Source organism: Salvelinus namaycush, unplaced genomic scaffold (assembly GCF_016432855.1).
Source record: "Salvelinus namaycush isolate Seneca unplaced genomic scaffold, SaNama_1.0 Scaffold1784, whole genome shotgun sequence".
Lineage (NCBI taxonomy): Eukaryota > Metazoa > Chordata > Actinopteri > Salmoniformes > Salmonidae > Salvelinus > Salvelinus namaycush.
This window is the reverse complement of record NW_024058546.1, coordinates 25,487-46,762: the sequence shown is the minus strand read 5'-3', so window position 1 is coordinate 46,762 and position 21,276 is coordinate 25,487. Positions and strand designations below refer to the sequence as shown.

The following is a 21,276-nucleotide window of genomic DNA, read 5'->3' as shown; positions in this document are numbered from 1 at the left end:
GAGACAGCTGTATGCAGGGAGAGACACTCATCTACCAGACTCTCATATCCAGAGACAGCTGTATGCAGGGAAAGACACTCATCTACCAGACTGTCATATCCAGAGACAGCTGTATGCAGGGAAAGACACTCATCTACCAGACTCTCATATCCAGAGACAGCTGTATGCAGGGAAAGACTCTCATCTACCAGACTCTCATATCCAGAGACAGCTGTATGCAGGGAAAGACACTCATCTACCAGACTCTCATATCCAGAGACAGCTGTATGCAGGGAAAGACACTCATCTACCAGACTCTCATATCCAGAGACAGCTGTATGCAGGGAAAGACACTCCTCTACCAGACTGTCATATCCAGAGACAGCTGTATGCAGGGAAAGACACTCATCTACCAGACTGTCATATCCAGAGACAGCTGTATGCAGGGAAAGACACTCATCTACCAGACTGTCATATCCAGAGACAGCTGTATGCAGGGAGAGACACTCATCTACCAGACTGTCATATCCAGAGGGACTTGCTGGAGCAATTAGGGTTCAGTGTTCCTCAAGGACACATTGAGTCGGAGATTCAAACACACATTTACACATTTACACACAATGTCCAAAAGCTGATGATCCCTCTCTGTCAGGCGGTGACAACCCTTCTGGTAGTTTAAGGACATGGGATGCTCTGAGTGTGTGTGTGTGTGTGTGTGTGTGTGTTAGGTGACTGTAGACAGGGTACCACCACTACCCACTGTGTAAAGCCCTGGATAAGAGCTAAGGACCAGATGGGTACGATTCCCTGTATGGAAAACCATTTCTCTCTCACAACCACTCACCGTCCCACTCTTTCCTTATCCTACTCTCAGAGTCGCTGTTTAGGGTTGCTGAGTGGATGTTCTCTCTCCCTTCCTCTCTCTCTCTCTCAATTCAATTCAAGGGGCTTTATTGTCATGGGAAACATATGTTTACATTGCCAAAGCAAATGAAGTAGATAATATACAAAAGTTAAATAAACAATAAAAATGAACAGTAAACATAACACTCAAAGAAGTTCCAAAAGAATAAAGACATTACAAATGTCATATTATGTATCTATACAGTGTTTTAACAATGTACAAATGGTTAAAGTACAAAAGGGAAAATAAATAAACATAAATATGGGTTGTATTTACAATGGTGTTTGTTATTCACTGGTTGCCCTTTTCTTGTAGCAACAGGTCACAAATCTTGCTGCTGTGATGTCACACTGTGGTATTTCACCCAGTAGATATGGGAGTTTATCAAAATTGGATTTGTTTTCGAATTCTTTGTGGGTCTGTGTAATCTGAGGGAAATATGTCTCTCTAATATGGTCAAACATTCGGCAGGAGGATAGGAAGTGCAGCTCAGTTTCCACCTCATTTTGTGGGCAGTGAGCACATAGCCTGTCTTCTCTTGAGAGCCAGGTCTGCCTACCGCGGCCTTTCTCAATAGCAAGGCTATGCTCACTGAGTCTGTACATAGTCAAAGCTTTCTTTAAGTTTGGGTCAGTCACAGTGGTCAGCTATTCTGCCACTGTGTACTCTCTGTTTAGGGCCAAATAGCATTCTAGTTTGCTCTGTTTTTTAATTAATTCTTGTCAAGTAATTATCTTTTTGATTTCTCATGATTTGGTGTCTCAATTTGGTGCTTGTCCCATTTTGTGAATTATTGGTTTCTCTCTCTTTTTCTCTCTCTCTCTCCCTCTCTAATCTCTCTCTCTCTCTCTCTCTCAATTCAATTCAATTCAATGTGCTTTATTGGCATGGATATTTACAGTATTAAAATAATAAGAATCAAAATTGTCAACGGGACAACAGTAACAACAATACCCAAGGGTCAAAATAACCATACATTCAACAATAACCATAAGCATACAGTAGAGGACATGTGCAGGTTGGTTGGTCTGTCAGACACTGTCCCTCATCTTATGGCAGGCAGCAATGTAGTGCGCTGCCAACCCACAGCTCTCTGCGTCCTCCCCCAACAGGACTGGTAGCCTATCCTCATCAGAGAGGTCTTTGAAACCTTGAATAAGGGTTTCACATTTGGGAAAATGACACTCTCTAATTGTTTTATATTTTTGACATTTTGTCACGAAATGCAGCTCCGTCTCAGGTTCTGCTGTTGTGCAGTGGTTGCACAGCCTTTCCTCTACAGGGAGCCAGGTTTTCCTGTGTCTACCCTTCTCAAAGGCAAGGCTGTGCTCACTGAGCCTGTACTTTGTCAAGGTTTTTCTAAGGTTTTGATCAGTAACCATGGTCAAATAGTTAGCCACGGTGTACTGTCGATTTAGGGCCAGATAGCACTGCATTTTGCTTTGTGGTTTGTGCTTGTGTTTCCCAATAAGCAATGTAGTTTTGTTTTGACTGTGTTGTAATTTGGTTTATCCTGATTGATTGGATGTTCTGGTCCTGATGCTTCAGTGTGTTAGTAGAACAGGTTTGTGAACTCAGCCCCAAGACCAGCTGGATGAGGGGTCTCTTTTTTTTGCTCAGCTCTTGGTATTGCAGGGCTTGGTAGTGATATGAGAGGGGGTCACTGTATTTTAGATGTTTCCAAAACTTAATTGCTCTTTTTAGAGTTTTTATTATTAGTGGATATTGGCCTAATTCTGCCCTGCGTGCATTGTTTGTAGTTTTCCTCTGGACATGTAGGAGAATCGTACAGAACTCTGCATGCAGGGTTTCAATGGGGTGTTTGTCCCATTTGATGAAATCTAGTTTTGCAAGTGGACCCCACACCTCGCTGCCATAAAGTGCAATTGGTTCAATGACACATTCAATTAGTTTTAGCCACATTTCTATAGGTATTTCATTTTGAATTTGTTTTTTAATGGCGTGCTTTCTCGCTCAGGTCATTCACTGCATCATTAAGGTGTCCAGTTGAGCTTATTTTTAAACATCAGTAATTGTAGTGTGTGCAGTATTCTATATATTTTGTACCAATTGAGAACTTTGGTCTGAATCCCTGAGATCTGGATCTTCTCTGGAAAATCATTATTTTTGTCTTTTTGGGGTTTACTGCCAGGGCCCAGGTCTGGCAGTACTGCTCTAGCAGGTCCAGGCTCTGCTGTAGGCCATGTGCTGTGGGTAACAGCAGGCATAGGTCATCTGCGAAGAGCAGGCATTTAACCTCTGAATTGTGGAGACTAACACCAGGGGCTGAGGATTTTTCTAGAATAGTGGCCAATTTGTTGATGTAAATATTGAAGAGTGCAGGGCTCAGATTGCAACCCTGGCGAAGGCCCCGCCCCTGGTTAAATAATTGTGTTCTTTTCTTGCCAATTTTAATGCTGCATGTATTGCCAGTATACATTGATTTAATTATGTCATATGTTTTACCCCCTACACCACTTTCAATAACTTAGTAGAACATTCCTGTACACCAAATAGAATCAAATGCTTTTTGGAAGTCGATAAAGCAAGCGTATATTTTGGTATTATTTTGGTTAACATGTTTATCTATCAGGGGGTGTAGGGTGTAAATATGATCAGTTGTGCGATGTTTTGGTATAAATTCAATTTGGCTTTTACTCAAGACATTGTGCTTATTAAGGAAGTTTAGAACTCTTACATTTATAATACTACAGAAAACCTTCCCCAGATTACTGTTCACACAAATGCCTCTGTAATTGATAGGGTCAAATTTGTCTCCGTTCTTAAAGATTGGGGTTATGAGTCCTTGATTCCAGATGTCAGAGAAATAACCTACACTCAGGATCAAATTAAACAGTTTTAATATAGCCAATTGAAATTTTGCGCTAGTGAGTTTGAGTCCCAGGACCAGCTTGCTTAGGGGACTCTTCTCCAGGTTCATCTCTCTGTAGGTGATGGCTTTGTTATGGAAAGTTTGGGAATCGCTTCCTTTTAGGTGGTTGTAGAATTTAACGTCTCTTTTCTGGATTTTGATAATTAGTGGGTATCGGCCTAACTCTGCTCAGCATGCATTATTTGGTGTTTAATGTTATACACGGAGGATATTTTTGCAGAAGTCTGCATGCAGAAGCTCATTTTTGTGTTTGTCCCATTTTGTGAATTCTTGGTTGGTGAGCGGACCCCAGACCTCACAACCATAAAGGGCAATGGGCTCTATGACTGATTCAAGTATTTTTAGCCAGATCCTAATTGGTATGTCGAATTTTATGTTCCTTTTGATGACATAGAAGGCCCTTCTTGCCTTGTCTCTCAGATCATTCACAGCTTTGTGGAAGTTACTTGTGGCGCTGATGTTTAGGCAAAGGTATGTATAGTTTTTTTGTGGGCTCTAGGGAAACGGTGTCTAGATGGAATTTGTATTTGTGGTCCTGGCGACTGGACCTTTTTTGGAACACCATTATTTTGGTCTTACTGAGATTTACTGTCCGGGCCCAGGTCTGGCAGAATCTGTGCAGAATATCTAGGTGCTGCTGTAGGCCCTCCTTGGTTGGGGACAGAAGCACCAGATCATCAGCAAACAGTAGACATTTGACTTCAGATTCTAGTAGGGTGAGACCGGGTGCTGCAGACTGTACTAGTAGGGTGAGGCCGGGTGCTGCAGACTGTTCTAGTAGGGTGAGGCCGGGTGCTGCAGACTGTTCTAGTAGGGTGAGGCCGGGTGCTGCAGACTGTTCTAGTAGGGTGAGGCCGGGTGCTGCAGACTGTTCTAGTAGGGTGAGGCCGGGTGCTGCAGACTGTTCTACTAGGGTGAGGCCGGGTGCTGCAGACTGTTCTAGTAGGGTGAGGCCGGGTGCTGCAGACTGTTCTAGTAGGGTGAGGCCGGGTGCTGCAGACTGTTCTAGTAGGGTGAGGCCGGGTGCTGCAGACTGTTCTAGTAGGGTGAGGCCGGGTGCTGCAGACTGTTCTAGTAGGGTGAGGCCGGGTGCTGCAGACTGTTCTAGTAGGGTGAGGCCGGGTGCTGCAGACTGTTCTAGTAGGGTGAGGCCGGGTGCTGCAGACTGTTCTAGTAGGGTGAGGCCGGGTGCTGCAGACTGTTCTAGTAGGGTGAGGCCGGGTGCTGCAGACTGTTCTAGTAGGGTGAGGCCGGGTGCTGCAGACTGTTCTAGTAGGGTGAGGCCGGGTGCTGCAGACTGTTCTAGTAGGGTGAGGCCGGGTGCTGCAGACTGTTCTAGTAGGGTGAGGCCGGGTGCTGCAGACTGTTCTAGTAGGGTGAGGCCGGGTGCTGCAGACTGTTCTAGTAGGGTGAGGCCGGGTGCTGCAGACTGTTCTAGTAGGGTGAGGCCGGGTGCTGCAGACTGTTCTAGTAGGGTGAGGCCGTGTGCTGCAGACTGTTCTAGTAGGGTGAGGCCGGGTGCTGCAGACTGTTCTAGTAGGGTGAGGCCGTGTGCTGCAGACTGTTCTAGTAGGGTGAGGCCGTGTGCTGCTGACTGTACTAGTAGGGTGAGGCCGGGTGCTGCAGACTGTTCTAGTAGGGTGAGGCCGGGTGCTGCAGACTGTTCTAGTAGGGTGAGGCCGGGTGCTGCAGACTGTTCTAGTAGGGTGAGGCCGGGTGCTGCAGACTGTTCTAGTAGGGTGAGGCCGGGTGCTGCAGACTGTTCTAGTAGGGTGAGGCCGTGTGCTGCAGACTGTTCTACTAGGGTGAGGCCGTGTGCTGCAGACTGTTCTAGTAGGGTGAGGCCGTGTGCTGCAGACTGTTCTAGTAGGGTGAGGCCGTGTGCTGCAGACTGTTCTAGTAGGGTGAGGCCGGGTGCTGCAGACTGTTCTAGTAGGGTGAGGCCGTGTACTGCAGACTGTTCTAGTAGGGTGAGGCCGGGTGCTGCAGACTGTTCTAGTAGGGTGAGGCCGGGTGCTGCAGACTGTTCTAGTAGGGTGAGGCCGGGTGCTGCAGACTGTTCTAGTAGGATGAGGCCGGGTGCTGCAGACTGTTCTAGTAGGGTGAGGCCGGGTGCTGCAGACTGTTCTAGTAGGGTGAGGCCGGGTGCTGCAGACTGTTCTAGCACCCGCTCAGTACATTGTTTTCACTGAGGAAATGTACGAGTCTTCTGTTAATGATAATACAGAGGATTTTCCAAAGGTTGCTGTTGACGCATATCCCACGGTAGTTATTGGGGTCAAATTTGTCTCCACTTTTGTGGATTGGGGTGATCAGTCCTTGGTTCCAAATATTGGGGTAGATGCCAGAGCTGAGGATGATGTTAAAGAGTTTAAGTATAGCCAATTGGAATTTGTTGTCTGTATATTTGATCATTTCATTGAGGATACCATCATCACCACAGGCCTTTTTGGGTTGGAGGGTTTGTATTTGGTCCTGTAGTTCATTCAAGGTAATTGGAGAGTCCAGTGTGTTTTGGTAGTCGTTAATAGTTGATTCTAAGATTTTCATAATATCATGTATATGTGTTTGCTGTTTGTTCTTTGTTATAGGGCCAAAAGATTGGAGAAGTGGTTTACCCATACATCTCCATTTTGGATAGATAACTCTTCGTGTTGTTGTTTGTTTAGAGTTTTCCCAGAAGTGGTTAGAGTCTATGGATTCTTCAATTACATTGAGCTGATTTCTGACGTGCTGTTCCTTCTTTTTCCGTAGTGTATTTCTGTATTGTTTTCGCGATTCACCATAGTGAAGGCGTAGACTCAGGTTTTCTGGGAAAATCTTTTTGGTTGGAAAGGTTTCTCAATTTCTGTCTAAGGTTTTGGCATTCTTCATCAAACCGTTTGTCATTGTTGTTCATTTATTTCGGTTTTCTGTTTGAAATTTGTAGATTAGATAGGAAACTGAGAAGTCAAATATACTGTTAACATTTTCTACTGCATTTTCTACATTTTCTCTCTCTCTCTCTCTCTCTCTCTCTCTCTCTCTCTCTCTCTCTGTCTCTGTCTCTGTCTCTGTCTCTCTCTCTCTCTCTCTCTCTCTCTCTCTCTCTCTCTCTCTCTCTCTCTCTCTCTCTCTCTCTCTCTCTCTCTCTCTCTCTGTCTCTCTCTCTCTCTGTCTCTCTCTCTCTCTCTCTCTCTCTCTCTCTCTCTCTCTCTCTCTCTCTCTCTCTCTGTCTCTCTCTCTCTCTCTCTCTCTCTCTCTCTCTCGCTCTCTCACTTTCTTTCTCTCTCTCTCCCTCTCATCCTCTCTCTTCCTCTCTCCCTCTCTATCTCTCTCTCCCTCCCTCCATCCCCCTCTTTTTCTCTCTCTCTCTCTCTCTCTCTCTCTCCCTCTGATCCTGGCTCTCTCTCCCTCCCGCTCTCTCTCGCTCTCTCTCAGTCAGTCTTCAGTCTTCAGATCTTCAGTCTGGTTTATGACACTGAAAACTGAAAACTTACTGACGTTTACGACCGCTATACAGGCTTGAATCAATTAAAACTACTTCCTCAACAACAGTTAAAACTCCCTCACCAACAGTTAAAACTACTTCCTCACCATCAGTTAAAACTCCCTCACCAACAGTTAAAACTCCCTCACCATCAGTTAAAACTCCCTCACCAACAGTTAAATCTCCCTCACCAACAGTTAAAACTCCCTCACCAACAGTTAAAACTCCCTCACCAACAGTTAAAACTCCCTCACCAACAGTTAAAACTCCCTCACCAACAGTTAAAACTCCCTCACCATCAGTTAAAACTCCCTCACCAACAGTTAAATCTCCCTCACCAACAGTTAAAACTCCCTCACCATCAGTTAAAACTCCCTCACCAACAGTTAAAACTCCCTCGCCATCAGTTAGAACTCCCTCACCAACAGTTAAATCTCCCTCACCAACAGTTAAAACTACTTCCTCACCAACAGTTAAAACTCCCTCACCAACAGTTAAAACTCCCTCACATCAGTTAAAACTCCCTCACCAACAGTTAAAACTCCCTCACCATCAGTTAAATCTCCCTCACCAACAGTTAAAACTCCCTCACCAACAGTTAAAACTCCCTTACCAACAGTTAAAATTCCCTCACCAACAGTTAAAACTCCCTCACCAACAGTTACAACTCCCTCACATCAGTTAAAACTCCCTTACCAACAGTTAAAACTCCCTCACCAACAGTTAAAACTCCCTCACCAAAAGTTAAAACTCCCTCACATCAGTTAAAACTCCCTCACCAACAGTTAAAACTCCCTCACCAACAGTTAAAACACCCTTACCAACAGTTTAAGTTAAACTCCCTCACCATCAGTTAAAACTCCCTTACCAACAGTTAAAACTCCCTTACCATCAGTAAAAACTCCCTTACCAACAGTTAAAACTCCCTCACCATCAGTTAAAACTCCCTTACCAACAGTTAAAACTCCCTCACCATCAGTTAAAACTCCCTTACCAACAGTTAAAACTCCCTTACCAACAGTTTGTTATACAGTCAGTGACAATAGTATATTGGTGTAACACACAAGATACTGTATGTATTTCAATTTCTTCTGAGTATTTTGTAACTTGTATTACACTAGGCTGAACTACACTCAAATGGATTTTGTAACAAGATACTTTCGAGAGCTGTAATTTCGATTTTGTACTTTTCTATACCACTTTTTTAAAGCGGTTCACTATTTTGTGGTCCCCTTTCACCCTGCATTGGTATCAGAAGTCTGATGGCACTATGGTGTGATAAGAGCATCTGCTAAATGAACTAAATATATATGTATATGTAAAAATGAACAATTGCAAAGCATGCTGAGTATTATTCTAATGAGGATGCCGAGTATTATTCTAATGAGGATGCTGAGTATTATTCTAATGAGGATGCTGAGTATTATTCTAATGAGGATGCTGAGTATTATTCTAATGAGGATGCAGAGTACGATTCTAATGAGGATGCTGAGTATTATTCTAATGAGGATGCTGAGTATTATTCTAATGGGCATGCAGAGTACGATTCTAATGAGGATGATGAGTATTATTCTAATGAGGATGCTGAGTATTATTCTAATGAGCATGCAGAGTACGATTCTAATGAGGATGATGAGTATTATTCTAATGAGCATGCAGAGTATTATTCTAATGAGGATGCTGAGTATGATTCTAATGAGGACGCATATTAGTATTCTAATGAGGATGCTGAGTATGATTCAAATGAGCATGCAGAGTATTATTCTAATTAGGATGCTGAGTATTCTTCTAATGACGATGGAGAGTATTATTCTAATGAGCATACATAATATTATCCGCCCTGAAACAAGGCCAATAATAATACCCAGTGTGCTTTGCAGTTCATTTTGGTATGTTCCTTTTTACGTAGACGCGAGGAAAATAGACTTGCTCCCTAATTTGAAGCGCATGACGCTTTTGACGGCGTTGACACTCGCAGCCCGTCTGTTTTCTGTCATTCTAATTCCAGCGTGTACCCGCTCGTTCACGTTTCGTTTGGCCTTTACAGTCAGCGCATTCAACTAAAGGTAGATAAACCACAACATATCACAGCCGTAGTAAAACGTTTCTGTAACCGTTACTGAAAATGCTGTTGCTGTTCAGCTACTTGCAAATGTATTTCTGTATTTAAAAATATACGTATTCTGTAGTTTATTTTGATACATTGATCTTGATGGTATTTTGTAATTGTATTTCGTCATTCTTGCCCATCGATGGGTCCGGTGAGTCCCAGCAGCCGGACTGTGGAGGTGGAAACACTGAGGTCTGAGTGTTTCTGGTAAAACACCGGGGAAATCCTCTGTGGAAACGCACCATGACTCCACCCCACTGCTGTCCTTTCAGCTGCACACCAACTCTGACTGGAAACCACAGAGGAGGAGGAGCCCATCCTCCTATCGCTCCTCCCACCAGCCTCTCTGACACACTCACACTGTTCACAGTCTGTCCAAGTGAGGCTCTATAGCTGCTCTGAGACCCCCGATGTCCTGAGTGCCAGAGAGATGGCAGATGGACCAGTGCTCTTTTACAGCCCTGCGTGTGTGTGTGTCTGCCTGCGTGTTCATACACTGTGTATGTGTGCGTGCCCACTCCTCACTCCATGTGTGTGTGTGTGAGAGATAGTGTGTGTGTGAGAGAGAGTGTGTGTGTCAGCCCCTTGCCGTGCTCTGCCAAAGTGGGCATCTGGTGTGTGGACTATCACAGGGGAGAGAGAGGACCACAGAAAGAGAAGTCACCTCATCGGCCATCTCTCTCTCCTATCTCCCTCTCTCTCTGTCTCTCTCTCTCCCTTTCCCTATCTCCCTCTCTCTCTCCCTTTCTCTCTCTCTCTCTCCCTCCCTCTCTCTCTCTCCCTCTCCTGTCTCCCTCTCTCTCTCTCTCTCTCTCTCTCTCTCTCCCTTTCCCTCTCTCTCTCTCCTGTCTCCCTCTATCTCTCTTGTCTCCCTCCCTCTCTCTCTGTCTCTCCATTTCTTTACCCTCCTCTTTCTCTTTTCCCTCTTCCTCTGTCTCTCTCTGTCTCTCTCTGCTCTCTGAGAGCCAAACCTCAGTTAATCCCAATGAGAGTTACAGACTGCTCTTAGTGTCTAGAGACAGAGCGTCCATCAAGCTGTTAGTTTGCTTGTGACGTAGGTAGATAACCTGATCTACCGGCAGGTGTCCACCAAACAACCGCCCCCTCTCACTAACCAACTGGCCACACACACACACATGGTGCCGTTGGCAGGAAGCGTAGTGGGACTGACCTTTTATTCTGCCCCTCCATTGGGGGTCTGGACTACTTCCAGGTCGCCTAGGGGTCAAACTGGTTCTGGGGCCAGGGAGGGACGCAGGTGCTGGAGCACAACACTGGACAGCTGGATACAATGTAGTAACAGACAACGGGAGAGAGAGAGAGAAACCTCCGTCCACATATACACTCAAACTCACAACACACATCCCCATCCATTGAAACTTCAGTATATCTCAGGTCTGATCTACACCAGTCTCTGTCATTCTCTCTCCCTGCCAGACCCAGGCCTGGTCCTCCATACAACACCAGTCTCTGTCATTCTCTCTCCCTGCCAGACCCAGGCCTGGTCCTCCATACAACACCAGTCTCTGTCATTCTCTCTCCCTGCCAGACCCAGGCCTGGTCCTCCATACAACACCAGTCTCTGTCATTCTCTCTCTCTCCCTGCCTGCCAGACCCAGGCCTGGTCCTCCATACAACACCAGTCTCTGTCATTCTCTCTCCCTGCCAGACCCAGGCCTGGTCCTCCATACAACACCAGTCTCTGTCATTCTCTCTCCCTGCCAGACCCAGGCCTGGTCCTCCATACAACACCAGTCTCTGTCATTCTCTCTCCCTGCCAGACCCAGGCCTGGTCCTCCATACAACACCAGTCTCTGTCATTCTCTCTCCCTGCCAGACCCAGGCCTGGTCCTCCATACAGAAGAATGTCCAAGGTAAGGTTCTGATTATCACTAAACCTTGCGTGTTAACGGCTGTCCTTTGCCGTGAAATTGCACTCTTATAAATGCCAGTTTCCCCTCAACTTTACAGCCTGACACACACACACACACAGGCAGAATAATCCTGTCCAAAGCACAGAATGTGTTTCAGACAACAGAACACATGCTGTGTTAATAATAGACTCACAGCCTTCGTCCCAAATGGTATCCCTGTACATGCCCTGTATAGTGCACTACTGTTGACCAGGGCCCTATTGAGTGCCGGGTGCCATTTGGGACGCACAGACACAGTCTGGCCAGGAGAAAAGGAAAGCAACAAGTTACTTTCAAATATACTGCAGCCAAACTGCACATACCTGAAGAGTAGGGTGTGTGTGTGTGTGTGTAAATAATGAATTAATCAAATGATTGATTAATCAAATGTCTATCTGTTTCTTCACCATTCTGTCTCTCTGTCTCTTAGTCCATGAAGTCCCCTGTCCTCCCTCCCTTCCTTGGATAATAAAATACTAATGTCTTTGCTAGGTAAAGCCCCGCCTTATCTCAGCTCACTGGTCACCATAGCAGCACCCACCTGTAGAACGCGCTCCAGCAGGTATATCTCACTGGTCACCCCCAAAGCCAATTCTTCCTTTGGCCGCCTCTCCTTCCAGTTCTCTGCTGCCAATTACTGGAACGAATTGCAAAAATCTCTGAAGCTGGAGACTCATATCTCCCTCACTAACTTTAAGTACCAGATGTCAGAGCAGCTCACAGATCACTACACCTGTACATAGCCCATCTGTAAATAACACATCCAACTACCTCATCCCCATACTGTTATTTATTTATTTTTGCTCCTTTGCACCCCAGTATCTCTACTTGCACATCCATCTTCTGCACATCTATCACTCCAGTGTTTAATTGCTAAATTGTAATTTATTTTGCCACTATGGCCTATTTATTGCCTTACCTCCCTAATCTTACTTCATTTGCACCCACTGCATATAGACTTTTCTATTGTGTTATTGACTGTATGTTTTGTTTATACCATGTGTAACTCTGTGTTGTTGTTTGTGTCGCACTGCTTTGCTTTATCTTGGCCAGGTCGCAGTTGTAAATGAGAACTTGTTCTCAACTGGCCACCTGGTTAAATAAAGGTGCAATAAATACATAAAAGACTAATGAAAACTCCTACAATGAGTTTGAAAAAAACATTAAAATGTCACTCCACAATAAAACAACAATTGACAATTCATATTCCTAATTTAAAAACCATATAGTAGAACCCAATCAACAGAGTTCTGAAACAGTGTATGTAGACTTTCATAGTAAAACAACTTCCTGGCCAGTACGGGTATCGAACCCGCGACCTTCGCGTTATTAGCACGACGCTCTAACCAACTGAGCTAACCGGCCTGGCGTAACACACGGGCAATAGAAGGGGCTTACAACTTTATATGAATCTGGACGGGGTTATTTTCCAATGTCTACATTCCACCATTAGAGGGCAGAGAACGTAAACATATCCAGCCCAGTTCACCACAGACAGTTCTGAATATCCGTAACAGAAATTTTTGTGACCTTATTTGACCTTTTCTGCTGCTTTTGAGACAGAGTTCGATCCCTCCTTGGGGCACTACTTGATTTAGTGAATAAAACACTAAACAATCACAATACAGTAACTATGACTAAACAATCACAATACAGTAACTATGACTAAACAATCACAATACAGTAACTATGACTAAACAATCACAATACAGTAACTATGACTAAACTATCACAATACAGTAACTATGACTAAACAATCACAATACAGTAACTATGACTAAACAATCACAATACAGTAACTATGACTAAACAATCACAATACAGTAACTATGACTAAACAATCACAATACAGTAACTATGACTAAACAATCACAATACAGTAACTATGACTAAACAATCACAATACAGTAACTATGACTAAACAATCACAATACAGTAACTATGACTAAACAATCACAATACAGTAACTATGACTAAACAATCACAATACAGTAACTATGACTAAACAAGCACAATACAGTAACTATGACTAAACAATCACAATACAGTAACTATGACTAAACAATCACAATACAGTAACTATAACTAAACAATCACAATACAGTAACTATGACTAAACAATCACAATACAGTAACTATGACTAAACAATCACAATACAGTAACTATGACTAAACAATCACAATACAGTAACTATGACTAAACAATCACAATACAGTAACTATGACTAAACAAGCACAATACAGTAACTATAACTAAACAATCACAATACAGTAACTATGACTAAACAATCACAATACAGTAACTATGACTAAACAATCACAATACAGTAACTATGACTAAACAATCACAATACAGTAACTATGACTAAACAAGCACAATACAGTAACTATGACTAAACAAGCACAATACAGTAACTATAACTAAACAATCACAATACAGTAACTATGACTAAACAATCACAATACAGTAACTATGACTAAACAATCACAATACAGTAACTATGACTAAACAATCACAATACAGTAACTATGACTAAACAATCACAATACAGTAACTATGACTAAACAATCACAATACAGTAACTATGACTAAACAAGCACAATACAGTAACTATGACTAAACAAGCACAATACAGTAACTATAACTAAACAATCACAATACAGTAACTATGACTAAACAATCACAATACAGTAACTATGACTAAACAAGCACAATACAGTAACTATGACTAAACAATCACAATACAGTAACTATGACTAAACAATCACAATACAGTAACTATGACTAAACAATCACAATACAGTAACTATGACTAAACAATCACAACACAGTAAATGTTGTTATCATTTAGTAATGTTGTACTGTAGTCTACTGCACCCCATATCAACCAACTACTAGCTGGTCACAAGGCTATGTTGTTATCATTTAGTAATGTTGTACTGTAGTCTACTGCACCCCATATCAACCAACTACTAGCTGGTCACAAGGCTACGTTGTTATCATTTAGTAATGTTGTACTGTAGTCTACTGCACCCCATATCAACCAACTACTAGCTGGTCACAAGGCTACATTGTTATCATTTAGTAATGTTGTACTGTAACCTACTGCACCCCATATCAACCAACTACTAGCTGGTCACAAGGCTACATTGTTATCATTTAGTAATGTTGTACTGTAACCTACTGCACTACATATCAACTAGTAGTGACAAGGCTATATTGTTGTCATTCAGTAAGACTGTAACGTTACTGTACATCACATTATCCACCCAGCTAGCTAGTGATAGCTTAGCTAGCTCCAAAGAAACAACCAATGAATGACCACAGGCTTTTCAACAAAATATATATCTAGCTTGTATGATTGCATGTAAAACAACTTTACAGATGATTACAAAGTTTGAAAGCAAAGTTGACTAGTATGCTGCTCTCTCGGGAACTAGAGCGAGGCATCCAGATATGAGGTTAGCTAGCGCCGTTAGCATTAGCTAGCTAGCAGCACCAGAATGTTAGCTATGAAAGTATTTATCCAGCAACAATGTCGAGGTCAAAAACGAAAGGAACTATGTTAAGCCATGTTGACTTCGTAAGACATGTCAACTCGGACTGAAATAATGAACAGGCTGAACGTACAATTCTGTGACTAACTAGCTAACTTTAGCTTGCCAGCTCAGTGACCGGTGATGCAACCTATTCCTGTTTACAGAGTGTACGTCCCTCCCCCCTCCCAGGTCCTGAGTCAACATGTGGCCAGAATTGGTTTACAAACCCCATTGACAATCCATGGGAAAATGTTTAGGGCCGTTCACCCATGATAATAACAACACTTAATATTGTTATTATCATATATGACTGTGACATTTCAGTTAATGTAATATTATGAAGCATTTCACACCCACACTCTGTGACCAAGGAGTCTCCTCTCCTCTCATAGAGCACTTACAGAGGAAAGACAGATGAAGGGAGTCAGAGAAGGAAAAGGAGAGGGAGGGAGACAGACTTTTTGTCTTTCTTTAATGAGCCAACCTCATTGTACTACATATACCAGAGAGAGCGAGAGTGAGAGAGAGCGAGAGAGAGAGAGAGAAAGAGAAGTGGAGAAAGAGGGTGCAGCTGTTTGCTGGCTCTTTACCCCTCTGTACTTAGTGCCCTTCTCTAGTTAATGTGTGACCAAGTGAGCATGGGGAAAGGTGTGTGTGTGTGTGTGTTTGTGTGGACGTGTTTAACTATTCTTGTGGGCACCAGAAATCCCCACAAGAATAGTCCACAAACATTTGACCAACTGGGGACATTTTGTTGGTCCCCAAGAGGTCAAATGCTATTTCTAGGGGGTTTATGGCTAAGTTTAGGGTTAAGAGGTAGGGTTAGTTTTAGGGTTAGGGGCTAGGGTTAAGTTTAGGGTTAGTTTTAGGGTTAAGTTTAGGGTTAGGGGCTAGGGTTAGTTTTAGGGTTAGGAGCTAGGGTTAGGGGCTAGGGTTAGTTTTAGGGTTAGGGGCTAGGGTTAGGAGCTAGGGTTAGGTTTAGGGTTAAGGTTAGGTTTTTGGCTTCAGGTTAAGGTTAGAGTAAGGGTAAGAGAACAGGTTAGGTTTAGGGTTAAGGGTTATGGAAAATAGGATTTTTAATAGGACTGAATTGTGTGTTCCCACAAGGTTAGCTGTACAAGACTGTATGTGTGTGTGTGTAAATAATTAATTAATCAAATGATTGATGGACCTGTCTATCAGTTTCTTCACCATTCTGTCTCTTAGTCCATGAAGTCACCTGTCCTCCCTCCCTTCCTTGGATAATAAAATACTAATGAAAACTCCTACAATGAAAAAAAACTCCTACAATAAAATGTCACTCCACAATAACCATCGAAAATTCATACTACTAATTTAAAACGCATACGGTAGAACCCAATCAATAGAGTTATGCGACACTGTAGACATTCACAGTAAAGTTTAAAAAAAACTTGCTGGCCAGTACGGGTATCGAACCCGCGACCTTCGCGTTATTAGCACGACGCTCTAACCAACTGAGCTAACCGGCCTAGTGGACATGTTTCACCAACGGAAGGTTATACTACTAATTTAAAACGCATATGGTAGAACGCAATCAGTAGCGTTATGCGACACTGTAGACATTCACAGTAAGTAAAAAAAAAAAAAAAAAACTTGCTGGCCAGTACGGGTATCGAACCCGCGACCTTCGCGTTATTAGCACGACGCTCTAACCAACTGAGCTAACCGGCCGTAGGTACTGCTCACTCAACCGAAGGGGGTAGAAGAAACTACAACGTACTAAAATACACCAGAGCGAGATCGAGACATTCCATAACAAATCCATCACCTACAGAGAAATAAACCTGGAGAATAGTCCCCTAAGCAAGCTGGTCCTGGTGCTCTGTTCACAAACACACCCCAAAGAGCCCCAGGACAGCAACACAATTAGACCCAACCAAATCATGACAAAACAAAAAGATAATAACTTGACACATTGAAAATAATTTACCAAAAATCAGACCAAACTAGAAAGCTATTTGGCCCTAAACAGAGAGTACACAGTGGCAGAATACCTGACCACTGGTACTGACCCAAACTTAAGGAAAGCTTTGACTATGTACAGACTCAGTGAGCATAGCCTTGCTATTGAGAAAGGCCACCGTAGGCAGACATGTCTCAAGAGAAGACAGGCTATGTGCACACTGCCCACAAAATGAGGTGGAAACTGAGCTGCACTTCCTAACCTTCCTAACTTCTAATGTTCTTTAGATGTAATGTTATTAATCATTGAACACGTGTCGAAGGAAGTAAAAGAAGTTGAAGTTGTGATTAGCGAACATGAGGTTGTACTGGAAGGAGATTCTAGGCCCTAATCTCACAGCCATAGACGACACGATCAACCAGTCCATTGGGAAATATAGAGACTTTCTACAAGCAACAAAGATCAAGAAATATCAGGGAGACACAGAGGACTACCAGCTCAACCAGGTGTACGCATGGGAAGGCCCAAGAACAGGAGCACCGAGAGGCCGACGTAGAGACGCACTACTGATCGGGGGACGCAGATACGCAGAAGTGGGAGGACATGGAAACACGCACACAGAGGCATCCACTGAGAGCGAATTCCCTACAGACAGCGACTCCAGCTACCGTCGCACACTGTCGTTTTTTTTTTTAGCCCGGAAGCAAAACAAGGCCCCACGAAAGAAAAGAAACGATGTCGGAGAAGCAAGCGGTCAAAGAGGGGACCGGGAACACAGGCCGTGGACACCACGCTACAGCAGGACTTGGTAATTAACCTCTCCAAAAAAGACCCTTCCGACGCGCAAGTCTCAGTCTTATCTAAGGGCCTCTCTTTTGTACCTACATGTACAGATAAACCATTCGATACAAAAGATGATCTGTTTAAATTCTTTCGCAAGATTAAACTTAAGCACGTGTTTTCTCAAAACACTGTTTCGGGCCTAGAAACAAATCAAAGAACCGGTACCCATTTTAAGCCCAAAAGGTAATTATGTCCCATGGTTAACAACTCCTCGATTAATACCTATTGTAGGTTAGTCGAACAAGAATCCATGTAAGTATATACGAGACCAACAAACCACATTCAGAAGAATCGCACTAGAACAGAAGAACTGGCACTCAATGAATTAATGAAAGATTAATCTTTGGTTATTAAACCTGCAGATAAGGGGGTGATGTGGTTGTTTTAGACTATGAAAAATATAAAGAATAAATTCAGAGACAACTCAGTAATGAACGTTTCTATAGAAAACTGAGTGTTGATCCCACACAGGTGTTCCAAAGGGATATATGCTCTAATCTGGAGCCCTATTAAACAACCTCATCTCAAAACCTGAATATGAATATCTTTGTTGCAAATGTGCCATACGTCCATGCCTATACATGTTGCCGAAATGACACAAACCTAAAACACAACAAGGCAACTATCCAGACAGACCAGTGGTTGCAGGAATAGGCTCAATGCTAGAGCCATTGTCGAACTTTGTAGACTCTTTTATTACAACTCATGTGCAATCATTGCCATCATATGTGAAAGATTCTATAGACTTCATAAACAAGATCTCACCAATAACGGGTTTAATAGAAGACTGTACTTTGGTCACATTAGATGTGGAGAGTCTATATACCAGCATTCCCCATGTGGGGGGGCTGGCAGCACTAGCTCACTATTTGGGAGACAGAGACACTAACGAATACCCACCAACCCAACTGTATTCTGGAGTTGGCTGAATATGTTTTGACGTGTAACTATTTTAGGTTTGATGATGAATACTACCTCCAAACCTCCAAACGAATGGAACATCGATGGGCTCTACATTCGCTCTGGGCTATGCGAACCTCCATATGGGTCTTTTTGAAGAACGTTTTGTTAATAATGAAAACGAAAAAACATTTTTGAATAAAGTCCTAAAGTGGTATCGATATATTGACGACATTTTTTGCATATGGGAAGGAACGGGAAAAACGCAGTCACATTTTATGGCACTACTCAATGACATTGACCCCAATCTCAAATTCACTATTGAATGTGACACTCAACGTGTTCATTACCTCGATATGTGGATTGATAAATCAAATGGAACCCTGTTTACAACTCTGTATAGAAAAGAAACGGACAGAATATTCTATTACAGGGGGACAGCTTCCACCCGGAGCCATTAAAAAGGGAACTTCCAAGAAGCCAGTTTTTCAGACTGCGCCGTATATGCCCCTCCACAGAGATTATCTAGAAAAAGCAGCGGAAATGCGCACTAGGTTTCTAGGAGGCTATTCGCCACTATGTGTGGATGAAGCTCTTAATTTGGCATTGGAAAAACACGAGATGAACTGCTACAAAAAAGACCCGCTAAAGCCAAAGAACACTCCGTAATGTTCACAACCACATATACTTTGAACTCGCGAAAAGTGGGAGGTGTGGTCAAGAAACACTGGCATATTTTATCATCGGACCCAGTTTTGCCGGTGGAATTTACAAATCCACCACTTATTGTGTATAGAAGAGGTCGCAATTTACGCGATAAATTGGTTCATGCCAACTGTCAGCCACAAAAGAAATCAGCCAGGCTCTTTTACGCCCTCTTCCAAATGGTAGCTATAAATTCAGAGGATGCGCACAGTGCAACAATATGATGAAGTGTGAATCCACACACAGGAAAACGGTTCCAAATAAATGACATTATTACGTGTTCCACCACCCATGTTATTTACATGATTAAATGTCCATGTGGGCTGTGCTATGTCAGTAAAACCTCCCGCTCTCTCAAACAGAATCAGTGAACATTAAAGTTAAATCAGGAGAAATGACAGGGATTATCCAGTCACGGTACATTTTAATGACCTGAAGCATGACATTTCTACCTTTAGATGTTGTGGCATAGAGAAAGTTAAGATATCAGACAAGGGAGATGACATTAATAATACTCTATATTTTCATCCTCCAGACATTATTTTCTAAAAGGACTTAATGATGAAATGCCTATGTATGTTATGTTGTGAATTTGAACATGAATTATGCCCCTATTTAAGATTACTCTGATGTTTTTCGTAAGATGTACCCAATGACTAATGAAAACTTGCTCGGTAGGTCTATGTCCTCATTGTGGTTTTACAGATGTGTTTAATACGTCTTATTTACACACTTTATTTGAATATTTATGAAATGTATGTTGTTATATTTGGTAGCACGTATTAGTTTTTCCTTCACCTCCAACCCCTTTCGATGCGTGGAACGGATGTGGGTGGGGCTAGGTCTACAAAAGGGTGCTAATTTTAAAAAACTCACAAAAGCCACGAGGCCGATACGTAAAGCTTATTAAAGATCAGTGATACTATCAGGAGCAGTGTGCAGGTTCCTTTACGTAAAGCTTATTAAAGATCAGTGATACTATCAGGAGCAGTGTGCAGGTTCCTTTTTCCTGGAACTTCTGTGAGTCTAATGTTTACTGTTCATTTTTATTGTTTATTTTACTTTTGTTAATTATCTACTTCACTTGCTTTGGCAATGTTAAACTTCTTATGGCTGCAGGGGCAGTATTGAGTAGCTTGGGTGAAAGGTGCCCAGAGGTGCCCATAGTAAACTGCCTGCTCCTCAGTCCCAGTTGCTAATATATGCATAGTATTATTCATATTGGATAGAAAACACTCTGAAGTTTCCAAAACGGTTTGAATGATGTCTGTGAGTATAACAGAACTCATATGGCAGGCAAAAACCTGAGAAGTTCCACTTCCTGTTTGAATTGTTTCTGAGGTGGCAGATTTTCAACCAAGTTCTCAATGAAATTACAGCGAGATATGGATGAGTTTTCACTTCCTACAGCTTCCTACGCCCTGCACTTTCACTGGCTGTTGTCATATCGATCCCGTTAATTTCTTATGGCTGCAATCCCGTTTTAACATATGTTTCCCATGCCAATAAAGCCCTTAAATTGAATTGAATTGAATTGAATTGAGAGAGAGAGAGAGAGAGAGAGAGAGAGAGAGGATGCATCTGTTTGCTGGCTCTTTACCTCTCTGTACTTAGTGCCCTTTTCTAGTTAATGTGTGACCAAGTGAGCATGGGGAAAGGTGTGTGTGTGGACATGTTTAACTGTTATTGTGGAGACCAGAAGTCCCCACAAAAATAGTAAACAAGTATTTGACCAACTGGGGACATTTTGTTAGTTCCCACGAGGTCAAATGCTATTTAAGGAAAATAGGATTTTGAATGGGACTTAATTGTGTGTCCCCACAAGGTTAGCTGTATAAGACTGTGTGTGTGTGTGTGTGTGTGTGTGTGTGTGTGTGTGTGTGTGTGTGTGTGTGTGTGTGTGTGTGTGTGTGTGTGTGTGTGTGTGTGTGTGTGTTTATGGCACTTGAGTGTTTTGTGTTTATTTTCCTCCCTGAACTTTGAAACCTTTATGAGCCAATCAGCAACTGCTTCCCAGGACAAAACTAGTGTCACCTGCCGCCTGTCCAGTCACCAAGGTTATCTGGGCAGGTAACCGTGACAACATAAATAATTCA

General features: G+C 42.8%; 3 non-coding genes across 3 annotated transcripts; all 3 read right to left on the bottom strand.

Annotated features, from left to right (window-relative positions):
* Positions 1-12,559: 12,559 nt before the first annotated feature.
* Positions 12,560-12,633, bottom strand: trnai-aau. The gene has a single exon. It is a non-coding gene; the product is annotated as a tRNA-Ile (tRNA).
* Positions 12,634-16,224: 3,591 nt separating this feature from the next.
* trnai-aau lies at positions 16,225-16,298 on the bottom strand. The gene has a single exon. It is a non-coding gene; the product is annotated as a tRNA-Ile (tRNA).
* A 128-nt stretch (positions 16,299-16,426) lies between these two features.
* On the bottom strand, positions 16,427-16,500 carry trnai-aau. Its single transcript has one exon. It is a non-coding gene; the product is annotated as a tRNA-Ile (tRNA).
* Between the last annotated feature and the right edge of the window lie 4,776 nt (positions 16,501-21,276).